Here is a 12,825-nt window from a genome sequence, read left to right as displayed (position 1 = left end):
ATTCTTGATAATCCAAAACCAATCAACAAACAAAAACCAGGTGATGGTGTTTCTGGATGGGCAGGTACCAAAGAGCCTGGGGACACTGGCTGTTTCTGGGGAGGGAAACCCCAAGCCTGGAGGCTGCTCTTTTGTGCTACTTCATTTGTGCAGGGTCCTGGCCGGATACAGCTGGCACCCTCAAATTCGATGATGCGGGGAGGCCTTCCATAAAGGGGCTCTCTGCCTAAGTGGGAGGAGATGTCGGAAAACCCAAGGGATGGAGTGCGGGGGGGGGGGGGGGGGGGCTGGTCAGCGGGCCCGCGCAGGTGGGGGGCTCCAGGGCTGCGGAGCCGGCGGTGCTGAGGGGCCGCACCACGTGGCTGGGAGCGCGGGAAACCCCTCCACGTCCACGGCGCTCGCACCTGCCCCCCGACCTGCTGCTGGAGGAGGGTGGAGCCCGGAGAGCCCCACTGCGGGGCGGACCGGACTACCCCACGCCGGGGTTACCGTGATACCCAGGAGCCCAGAAAGATTTATTTATTTCGACTTTGGCCCTGGATCTTGGCACGCAGCCCCCTAAATCCCTGTAAAATGGAGTGACAGGGGTGATAGGAGCTTCTCTTGGGACACTGTTTGATCTTAGTCCCCAGCTCTAGACTAAGACTTTCCAAGAGCGGCGCCTGGGTGGCTCAGTGGTTGAGCGTCTCCGGGCTCAGGGTGTGATCCCGGGGTCCTGGGATCGAGTCCCGCCTCGGGCTCCCTGCATGGAGCCTGCTTCTCCCTCTGCCTGTGTCTCTGCCTCTCTCTGTGCCTCTCAGGAATAAATGAATAAAATCTTAAAAAAAAAAAAAAAAACTTCCAGGATCTTTGGAACCTCCAGACTATTAAAATTATGTTTTAGCATGTTAATGAGGTGACTGATGGCTGATGGGCGGGGGCGCTGTGGGGTGGGCTCACCGGCGGAAGGACCCGGTGGGGATTAGAGAATTGGGAATTTCGGCCCCTCCCTCCCACCCCCACCCCCACCCCCACCCCGTCTCTAAGAAGCGGGGAGGGGCTGCCCACCGAGTTAATCTTCAATCGTCTACCATACCTACCGAATGAAACCTCCGTTAAAATCCTAAATGAGAGAGTGGGGAGAGCTTGCAGGTTGGTGAACACATCCTTTGTGCGGGGAGGGTGGCGCCCCCCCCCCAACTCCACAGGGACAGAAGCTCCTGTGCTAGGGACCCTTTCGAATCCCACCCTAAGTACCTCTTCCCCTGGCTGGCCGTTTGCATCCTGTGTAATATCCTCTCTAATCAACCGATAATAGTGAGTCAAGTGTGTCCCTGAATCCTCTGAGCTGCTATAACAGATTTATTGAAACTGAGGACAGGGTCCTGGGAGCTTATGATGTGAAGCCAAGTCAGATAAAGTGTGGGTGCCCTGGGAGCCCAATACCAATGACTGGCGTCTGAGGTGGGCTCAGTCCCTAACCTATAGGGTCTGCATTAAGCCTGGGTAGTTAAGTGTCAGAATTGAATGAAAAGCTGAGGCTCCTAAAGTCTTTTATTATTACTATTATTATTATTTTTTTATGATAGGCACACAGTGAGAGAGAAAGAGAGAGGCAGAGACACAGGCAGAGGGAGAAGCAGGCTCCATGCACCGGGAGCCCGACGTGGGATTCGATCCCGGGTCTCCAGGATCGCGCCCTGGGCCAAAGGCAGGCGCCAAACCGCTGTGCCACCCAGGGATCCCTATTTTTTTTTTTTTTTTTTTTTTTTTGAGAGAAAGAGAGAGAGCCCCTTCAAGGCAGGAGGAGCCCAGCAGACTCCCTGAGGCAGGGCTCAATCCCAGGACCCTGAGATCAGGATCTGAGCTGAAATCAAAAGTGAGATGCCTGACTGACTGAGCCACCCAGGCGCCCCAAGACTCCTAGAATCATACAGTATCTCCACCTACGGTGCAATGAACAAAATGCAGTCACATGGCCACACCTAGTTGCAAGACAAGCAGGGAAATATCGTTATTCTAGACAAAATCAGGATTCTGTTACTAAGGAAAAAAGGGAAGAACGTATATTAGATGTGTAACTAGCTACAAACGATAATAGCACCTCCAGTTATTCGGCACTTACTTACTACGTGCCGGACACAGTGCCAAGCGCTTCATAAGGGTGGCCCTGGTCAAAAAAGATTGACCTCTGCCCCTTCTGTAGCCAGGGACACACACACACACACACACACACACACACACACACACACTCAAAGACAGAGGAGCCATTTGGGGAGGGCCCCTTTACTGTGAGCTGCTCCTGTAAGAAGTCTTTGTAATGTGACCCCAAGCAGGGAGGGGTAATCTTCCCTTAACATAATAAGGTCAGGATTACTGGTTCTCACGAAATTAAATCAAAATGCTGTGACTTGGAGAAATATTAATTTTCCATGCAGATGGGGGGCATGTTTTCAGAAGGAAATTAATCTTTGTGGTTTGAGATACATTTGATTTTACACACACTGAGCTAAGACCAGCCACTCTCTGGCATGGAAACCCCCACTGTTCCAGCCAACCCCATCCTCCCCGCTCCTGCCCCCAGAGGAGTCAACAAATGGTGAGACCAAAGTCCCTCTGTTCCCCTCTGCGAGTCAGCAGAAACTCCGAGAAGAAAGGCTTTTGATAGTCAGCAGACTCTGGGAACTGTGTACTTAGCAATTTACAAAAAGGGGCTTCGGTGGGGATGCTGACATTTTTACAGAGATCGGTGATGGCTGGAGTGGCAGGAGGGAGGGAGGGCATAGGTTGCACAAAGGTAGGCGAGAGAAGTAGGCGGTGCAGAGAGGAAGGGAACATCACAGGGCTGCCATTTTGCACAACTCCGGTGTCATGCCCACCTACAGAGAAGAGAGACAAGCACTGTTTGTAAAGGCCCTGTGGAAAGGAGATAAGACCGGACCCTCCGGGAGGGCTGGTGGAAGAAGGAGCTTGGAGAGGTGGAGGCTGAGGCAGAGCCCATCCTCTAGGAAGTGGAAGCTGTCCCAAGAGTGGAGACATGGTTTGGGGTTCCTGAGGATCGGTGATGTAGGCCAAACTTGGGGAGGCTGGATCCTGGGGTGGAGCAGCCAGTCTGAACAAAGACATCTGCACCAAAGCTTGGTACAGAAAATAGTGGTCTAGGGGCACCTGGGTGGCTCAGTGGTTGAACATCTGCCTTTGGCTCAGGGAATGATCCCGGGATCCTGGAATCAAGTCCCGCATCAGGCTCCCTGCGGGGAGCCTGCTTCTCCCTCTGCCTGTGTCTCTGCCTCTCTCTGTGTCTCTCATGAATAAAGAAATAAAATCTTAAAAAGAAGAAAGAAAGAAAGAAAGAAAGAAAGAAAGAAAGAAAGAAAGAAAGAAAGAAAGAAAGAAAGAAAGAAAGAAAGAAAATAAATAGCAGTCTTGCAAGTCATGGGGTTTCCACAGGCTTGGACTAAGGGTGTATCGGGGTAAGCAGTGTATACAACAGGCCAAAGCCCCCCCCCCCACCAAAAAAACAAACAAACAAACATTTTTGCCTGTAGAGAAATCCCACAACTTTCGTACAAGACTAAAAATAGGAAGCCAAGTTATGACAGAGCACGAATGCTACTCTCCCTGAACATGTGGAAGTCTTGGGTCAGGAATAATTGGATATTCAGATGAATAAAGCGCTGTTCCCAAGCATCTGTGGTGAAGAGGCATACCTCTCCCCCCCCACCACCACCCCCAAACTGCAAGGAAATGGCAGTGTTATTTTAAGCAGATGGCCAGACACTTCTGCAACGAGTTGGCAAAACTCAATAGAGGGATGTGATGTTCCACAAGACTGCCCTCACCTCAGACACCAGTTGTAAATTTAGGGGGTCTCCAGGCCACCTTCGCTTTGCCCTTTTTGTATTTCAGGAATGAGTGAGGGAATGGAAAAAAGGAAAGGCCAGGGCTGGTCAAAAGTGTAGTTCTTCAAACAAGGAAAGCAAAATGAAAGCTATAAAGAATGGGTGATTTTTGGCCTTGATGAAAATTCTCCATCATCTCCCCAGAAACTTCCTTCACCTACAGCCTTCCCCAGGGCAGCCAAGGACAACTCCGTGGCGTCATTAGGAGCCCAGGTTCTCCCCATCTTCCTTCTCAGCCGTCCAGTGGTGACTCCCCTGGGGTCACAAAGTGACTGCCACCTCTCTCTGAGGCATCTTGACCTCCTGGGGGAGGAAGCAGAGAGAGGAGCTGCTCACACCCATTAGCTTTGAATCAACCAAGGGCAAAAGAAGAAGGATTACCACGCTGACTTAGGCTAATGGTGATTCTAGAAGGCAATCCCAGGACCAGCAGCATCAACCTCCCCTGAGAATCTGGTAGAAATGCAAATCCTCCCCCAGACCCAAGGAGCCAACATTTCCTAAGCCCTGCAGAGGATTTTGATGCTCGCTGGAGTTGGAGAACCATAGCCTTAAGTAAAAGGCACCTTTGTAAACCACCCTCAAAGTCCAGGCATGAGGGCGACTTTGGAGGAGGGTTGGTGAGGTGGCAGGAGGACAGGTAGGGAAAGAATGCCCTTCTCAGTGGGCACCACAGGTCATGCTGTGCATAATGAGATGACAAGGACAATGTGGACCTAGAAGTCCCCATCACCTGCAGTAAGGAGACAGTAAGACTGAAGCCTCTTCTGCTACAACCCCCAAAGGAAAGGGATCAACCCAATGGACAGAGCAAGCATCTTCACATACAGTATGTCATTGAATCTCACAGCTATCCTTTAAAAGAGATGTTGTAAAAAATAATAAATAATAAATAAATAAATAAATAAATAAGATGTTGTGAAATTCTCATTATAGCCATGATGAAATTGAGGTTCAGAAAAGTCAAAGCTACACAGCTATCCACAGCCACCCATCTGGGTCCTACGCTCTATGCCACATGAGACGGTCAATCTCCCATCCATGTGGCCAGTGATGTACCAATGGTGGGGCAACTGGCAACAAAGGGAAACATTTCATGTAGAGAATTTGAACATAGTGATAAAACCAGCTAAGTTAGTTTTTATCAAAATGCAATAGTAGGGTAGCCCTGGTGGCTCAGTGGTTCAGCGCCTGCCTTTGGCCCAGGGTGTGATCCTGGAGACCCGGGATCAAGTCCCATGTCAGGCTCCCTGCATGGAGCCTGCTTCTCCCTCTGCCTGTGTCTCTGCCTCTCTCTCTCATAAATAAATAAAATATTAAAAAAAAAAAAAGCGCAATAGCAGTTTTCACCAATGGTAGTGATAAAATACTACCCCAGTTGGTTTCTTTCCTTTTTTAAAGATTTTATTTATTCATGAGAGACACAGAAACATAGGCAGAGGGAGAAGCAGGCTCCTTGTGGGGAGCCCAATGCAGGACTCGATCCCAGGACCCCAGGATCACAATGTGAGCCAAAGGCAGGTGCTCAATCGCTGAGCCACCCAGGCATCCCTGGTTCAAGTTCTAAAACAATGGTTGTACTGTTGGGTTTTAGTAATATCAATGATTATATAATGAGTATATAATATAAATTAAAATGGAACACAGGTAATATAAATGTAAAACTAGCACTTTTTAATGACTTACTTTTGGTGTTTCTGTTTAATAAACATCATAATCGGGATCCCTGGGTGGCGCAGCGGTTTGGCGCCTGCCTTTGGCCCAGGGCGCGATCCTGGAGACCCGGGATCGAATCCCACGTCGGGCTCCCGGTGCATGGAGCCTGCTTCTCCCTCTGCCTATGTCTCTGTCTCTCTTTCTCTCTCTGTGACTATCATAAAAAAAAAAAAAAAAAAAAAAAAACACTTAAAAAAATAAATAAACATCATAATCTACTTGTAGGTAAGTTACTTCAGAGAATTCCCAGTTATACAGCTGGTCCCTGGCACAGCTGATCTCAGCTATCTTGGTTTCAAGAGTAAGTTTGTAACAATTTAAATCATTAGGGATAGTCATGACTCCAACCCCTGTGGCACTACATATTCCTCATTTAAACAGTAAATTAAAACAAAACGTCTGGGTGCTCAGTCTGTTAACCATCTGCCTTCAGTGCAGGTCATGATCCCGGAGACTCATCCAGGACTGAACCTCGCATCTGGCTCCCTGATCAGCAGGGATTCTGGTTCTCCCTCTGCCCCTTACCTGAGTCGTGTTCTTTCTCTCTCTCAAATAAATAAATAAAAATCTTTTAAAAAGAAATAAAATAGGGGCACCTGGATGGCTCAGTGGTTGAGCGTCTGTCTTTGGCTCAGGGCATGATCCTGGAGTCCTGGGATCGAGTCCCACATCGGGCTCCCTGCAGGAAACCTGCTTCTCCCTCTGCCTCTCCTTGTGTCTCTCATGAATAAACAACTAAAATCTTTAAAAAAAAAAAAAAAAAAAAGAAAAAAGAAATAAAAGAATGAATGAGAAAATAATGATCTTTATTGGTTATCAGATGATTAATACTGAAAACACTTCTATCATCTGGAGGAAGGGAGCGTTAAGAAATCCCGTGTTCTGGGCATCCCTGGGTGGCTCAGCGGTTTAGCACCACCTTTGGCCCAGGGCGTGATCCTGGAGACCCAGGGTCAAGTCCCACATTGGACTCCCTGCATGGAGCCTGCTTCTCCCTCTGCCTCTCTCTCTCTGTGTCTCTCATGAATAAATAAATAAAATCTTAAAAAAAAAAAAAGAAATCATGTGTTCTGGGTCAAATACAGTCTTCCAAACATCTGAAGTCTATTTCCATACCACCACTGCTAGTTCTCTCTTCCTGGCTAAGTGGCCCCCCCTTTTTTTTTCTCACTTCTCTTGCCTCTAGAGCCTGGTGGGGATCTTCTACAATTGCAGCATCCGGAACAGTGGAATCTGCAGAAAAGAGTAAGCACAAGCTTTTGAACTGATGGGCCTGGATTCAAATCCTAGGTCTGATTGTGTGACCTGAAACAAGACATTTTCTCTCTCAGCCTGTTTCCTCATCACTACAATTTGGTCAAAGATCTTTATAATCTTTTGGGGCTTATAGGAGGATTAGATGAGCTAATTTATTATTTTTTAGATATTTTATTTATTTGAGAGAGAGAGAGAGAGAACAACACGAGTGAGGGGAGGGGCAGAGGAAGAGGGAGAAGCAGACTTCCCCGCTGAGCAGGGAGCGCATGGTGGAGTTTGATCCCAGGACTCTGAGATCATGACCTGAGCTAAGGGCAGATGCTTAACCTACTGAGCCACGCAGGTGCCCTGAGCTAATTTATTACGATCTAGATGTGATTATTCATACTCTTTCCTTCCACCCTTTTCTTTTTTAAAGCTTATTTGTTTTTAGCAATTCCTACACCCAATGTGAGGCTCAAACTCACAACCCGGCGATTAAGAGTCGCAAGCTCCTCTGACTGAGCCAGCCAGGGGTCCCTCCGTCCCCACCTTCTAAGGGAAGAGAATCCTTGCCATCTCAGCTCCATACCTGTCCTTTATTATGCAGGATCTCAGCCATTGGTTTACAGTTTTGGAGAAAAGTGGTCAGGGAGTTTTGAGACCTGAGTACAAGTCTAAGGGACTGCCTCCTCCAGGGAGACCTCTGTGAGGAGAGAAGTTGTGTCTTAAAGAAGTCTTACTCTGTACAGAAAAGGTGCTTACTCCCAAACCACACCTATTTGAATGGCTTGGAGACAAACTAAATGACCATCAATAGCGAAAGGGTAAACAAAGTGCGTTCTCTCCCTACAATCAAATATGAACTTGGCAACAGCAGAGTGAATGATTCGTTCACCTACAACTACATGAATGAATCTCCAAGGGATTATGTGGAGTGAAAGAAGCCAAGCAAAACTGGGAATGTGCTGTACAATTTCACTTATATGAAAGTCTAGAAAATCCACAGTAATCTCCCGTGGTAGCAGAGCAGTGGTTACTTGGGTTTGGAGGGAGGGCAGGATAGGGAGGAGGGAAGGATTACAAAGCACACAAGGAAACTTTCGGGGTTCTAGGGTTCTAGGTATATTCATTTTCTTGATTGTGGCGATGGTTTCACAGGTGTATCCTTCTTCCTAAAACTTATCAAATTATTTTTTAAATATTTTATTTATTTATTCATGAGACACACACAGAGAGAGAGAGAGAGAGAGAGAGAGAGAGAGGCAGAGACACAGGCAGAGGGAGAAGCAGGCTACATCCAAGGAGCCCGATGTGGGACTCGATCCTGGGACTCCAGGATCATGCCCTGGGCCAAAGGCAATGCTAAACTGCTGAGCCACCCGGGCTGCCCAAACTTATCAAATTACACACTTTAAATATGTGCAGTTTACTGTACGACAATAAAGATCTGGACAAAAATCTTTTTCAGTCTACTCACCCCTTTGCATTTTTTCAAGGGATCGGGGAAAGATTTGAATTACTTCCAATCACTTTTTTTTTTTTCTGCCAAAGTAAGTCACCATTGCACAGACTAGGCAACCAGAAGCCCTGGCTATATTTGGCTTACATATATTATGCATACAGTTTGGTGCCCACCTCAATAAATAGCAGTGATTAGGATTAATAATGTAGCATTCCTTGGGCATCCTGGGTGGCTCAGCGGTTTAGTGCCACCTTCGGCCCAGGTCATGATCCTGGAGACCCAGAATCGAGTCCCACGTCAGGCTCCCTGCATGAAGCCTGCTTCTCCCTCTGCCTGTGTCTCTGCCTCTCTGTGTGTGTGTGTGTGTCTCTCATGAATGAATAAATAAAATCTTAAAAAAAAATAATGTAGCATTCCAGATATCATCTGACTGGCACAGAACTTTCTGTTGAGACCAGACTTTGCAGACTCAAAGAGGTCTTTAGGGGCCAGGTAGGTAACAAGCGAAGTGAGACAAGCATCTACAATACGTAATGGCAGAGACTAGAGGGAAAAGAATTTATGTCTGGTTTGAATGCATTCAAATTCCGAGTGCTAAACAACAGACACTGGTCAGCAGTGCCCTGGGCAAGTCTCTGGGCATGGGGTGTGGGGGCCACCGCACTACCACTTTGACTAGGTAACTGTGTAAAATGAGGTCCATGCAACTTAGTGATTCCATAGCAACCACTAACATTTCTACAGAAGGCTTTTTATTTGGTCCCTCCTACAATTCTGTGTGCTAGATAAGATTATCTCTGTTTTCTCAAAGGGGAAACTGAGGTTCAGAGGTGTCCCCAAGACACTAGCCCAGGGCCAGTGAAACTGAGACTTCCACCTTGCTTCTTTTCAACCCCCGCCAGAGTTTTCTCCCCACCTGGCTACACCTGGGATTGCATTAGCTTTGTTTACCCCCCGTGGAGTAAACCCAAGAAGAAAATGCAGCTTTCTCTGCTTTTTTTTTTTTTTTTTTTTCTTTCTCTGCTTTCCTACAGTGGTCACTTCCTGGGCCAACAAACCACAATTTGGAAGGAGAAAGAGGTCAGCGGGCCCTCTGGTGGGCATTCTCTGAGACCAAAAGAGCCTCTTACAACTCCGGAGTTTTGTTTATGAATTCTCTTTTTAAGGAGTTCGTCTGTGTCTGAATACCCTGGGAAAATAATGCAGTTAAGTTCACTCTAAGGAAACCATTGCATAAGAACCTAACCTTGCAAAATGGATTTGTTTATTCATTCCACAAATACTTAAATCTGGTGTGTGACCAGCTTAACAGTTAATAGGACTAACTAGATGCCAGGCACAGTTTATAAGTGCTTTACAGATATTGACAATCAGTCCAGAAAAAAAAAAAAAAAACAATTTAGATGAGTTCTGTTACGTCTTGGTCCATCTGAGCTGACATAACTGAGTGGCTTAAGCAACAGAAATGTTATTTCTCACAGTTTTGGGGGCTGGAAATCCAAGATCGAGGTGCCAGCAAGGTAGGTTTCATTTTCTTTCTTTCCTTTCTCTTTCTTCCTTTCTTTCTTTCTTCTTCCTTAAGATTTCATGTTTAAGTATTCTCTACACCCAATGTGGAACTCAAACTCACAACCCTGAGATCAAGAGCCTCAGGCTTTACCACCTGAGCCAGCCAGGTGCCCCAAGGTAGGTTTCTTTCTGAGGACTCTTTCTTAACCTTGAAGGTGGCTACTTTCTCACCATGTGTTCACGTGTCCTCTTTGTGGGAGAGAGAGTGATCTCTCTGGTGTCTCTTCTTATAAGGACACTAATCCTATTGGATCAAAGCCCCATCTTTATGATTTCCTTTAAGCTTCTTTACTTCTGTAAAACCCCTGTCTGCAAAACCATTCATTGGGGATTAAGGGTAGACTTGTGAATTTGTAAATTTCAATGGGAGTGGTGGTGGTGGAAGGGGCAACATTCAGTCCTTAACAGTTATCGTCCCATTTTACAGATGAGGAAAATAATGGATTAGGCACATACAGTATACAGTATATATAAATGAACACTACTCTTACCCTCCTGAGCTTACAGTCCGGTAGGAGAGACTAATATTACATTGCAAAATTAACTCATCACTGTGGAAGCAAAGCAGAGAGTTACATGAGGGTATAGCAGGGGCACCCTGTCTAGACTAGGGAGTTGGAGAAAGGGACTTTGATGAGGAAGTGCTGGGCAGGCTTCTTTGTGGCATGGAAAGGTGTTGTAGAACAAGGCACATTCTAGAAATCAAAGAAATGTAGACAGAATGAAGAAAGCCACAAAAGGTGCAGAGGCTGGAGAGATAAGCTGGGGCCAGACCCCATGATGGGCAGAGGGGGATTAGACTTGACCCCTAAAACAGTGGGCAGGCACTGAAGGCATTAAGAGGAAGAGAAACACCATAGGACTCATCCTTTTTTTGGCAAGTAATCTGAGTGGGATGAGGGTTGAGTGGTAGATGGGATGACCTCTTCTCTGGGGTTCCTTCATTTATTTATTTGTTTGTTTGTTTGTTTAAAGATTTAATTTATTTATTCATGAGAGACACAGAGAAAGAGGCAGAGACACTGGCAGAGGGAGAAGCAGGCTCCCTGCAGGGAGCCCGATGTGAGACTTGATCCCAGGACCCAGGGATCACACCCTGAGCTGAAGGCAGATGCTCAACCGCTAAGCCACCCAGGAGTCCCTCTCTGGCTCTTTTAACTTATTTTATCTTTTAAAAAAGATTTATTTATTTATTTATGATAGACATAGAGAGAGAGAGAGAGAGGCAGAGACACAGGGGGAGGGAGAAGCAGGCTCCATGCAGGGAGCCTGACGTGGGACTCAATCCCGGGACTCCAGGATCGTGCCCTGGGCCAAAGGCAGGAGCCAAACTGCTAAGCCACCCAGGCGTCCCTCTCGGGCTCCTTTAAATGGACGCCCTGCCCCCAGTTTACCCCCCCTCTTCCACTTCCCACCCCCAAAGAGAAACATCTTGCCTCAATCTACACAAAACTTTTCAGGAGGACATCAATTTTTGAAAAGTCAGGGCAGTCACCCCTAGAACTGATCATAAAGGGAATGAGGAAAAGCACATTTGAATGCCCACTATGTGCCACTTCATTCATCTACAGGAGCCCCCATGATCCGCATCAAGTGTGGATGAGAAACAAAGCCAAGGGCTCACCGAACCCAATTCCCCTTCCTAGGCACGGACTAGACAACATTCCCAAGTGCCCTCGCATCTAGGGAGGGCCTGTGCCTTGTGCTGCCAAGAGAGTATGGGCAGAAGGTGTACCCACCACCACGCCCGGCCATGAAGCATCCCATCCAATCTTTCACGTTCTCTCCCCTGTCTACATGGAAGGGAACAAAGGAGTTTAAGGTGGGGGGGGGGGGTGGGGCCTTATGATGGAAAGGAACCTGATCCCTGAATCTGTGGGTTGGCAGAAGGCTGTCTACCTACCCAGGCACATCTGCATCAGACTTAGCGCAAGAGAGAAACATCTGTGGGGTTAAGCCCTTGAGATTGAGTGGTTGTTTCAGCAGTGGCCCTGATTAACACAAGGTATTTCATAGCAGTATACTCATTGTATAGATGAGGAAACAGATCCAGAGAAGCTGATTCAGTAAATTCAGGCCACACTGCTCATAGAGAGGACAGTGAGAATTTGAATCCAGCTCTGCCTGGCGTTTGACATCTCTCTTATTTGCTAGTTTCTTTCTCTTTTCAAACAACTTCTTAGAAGCTGCAGAAAGAACGCATGCAGTGTTTTGTGTGAATGCAGTTTTCTCCTGCTGTCGTAAGCAATCCTACAGTGAATATGCTTCTAGCTAAACCTTTGTGCATAATCCTTGATTGTTCCTTTGGGATAAATTCTTAGTGATAGAATTTCTAGCTTATAGTGTTTACATATATATACATATTTTTTAATTTTTATTTTAAAAAATTGTTTTAGGCTTTGGAAATAGAGGTAACCAAATAAGTCCCGCACCCTTTCTTCTGCCGTCGTCGGCTGGCTCCCAGGTGGGTGGCTGATGATTGGGAGATGCCTTGAGATTCCTTTGACTTCTGTGGCCTCAATGTAGGGCATCAAGAAAGCTGGGTGCACAGCTTCTGGTTGTGTGTGAATCTATGAAATCAAGCAATGAAGGAGCCTGCTTAGGTAAGCAAGCCCAGCTGCTCGGGAGGGTTCTTGTACAGAATAGGTATTCCCCTTTCATGGACGTTTGGGTTATTTCCCATCTCTTGATATCATAAATGCTGCAGCAAGGAACACCCTTCACCAGATATTTGTTTCTCTCCCGGGGTGCCCGGTGGACATGACAATAAGATAGAAAATGAGACAGATATGATTTGTGCCCTTGGAGATCTTAAGATCAAGTGAGGAGGAGACAATTGACAATAAACACATAAAGTACGTAAGAGTACAAAGGGAATTGCAGGATGCCTTGGGAGGACAGATGTGCCCAGTCACACGGTCAGTGCCAAAGTGGACTTGGGGAAGGGCTTAGCCTTCT

Source organism: Canis aureus, chromosome 27 (assembly GCF_053574225.1).
Source record: "Canis aureus isolate CA01 chromosome 27, VMU_Caureus_v.1.0, whole genome shotgun sequence".
Classification (NCBI taxonomy): domain Eukaryota; kingdom Metazoa; phylum Chordata; class Mammalia; order Carnivora; family Canidae; genus Canis; species Canis aureus.
Note: the sequence above shows the minus strand (reverse complement) of the source record.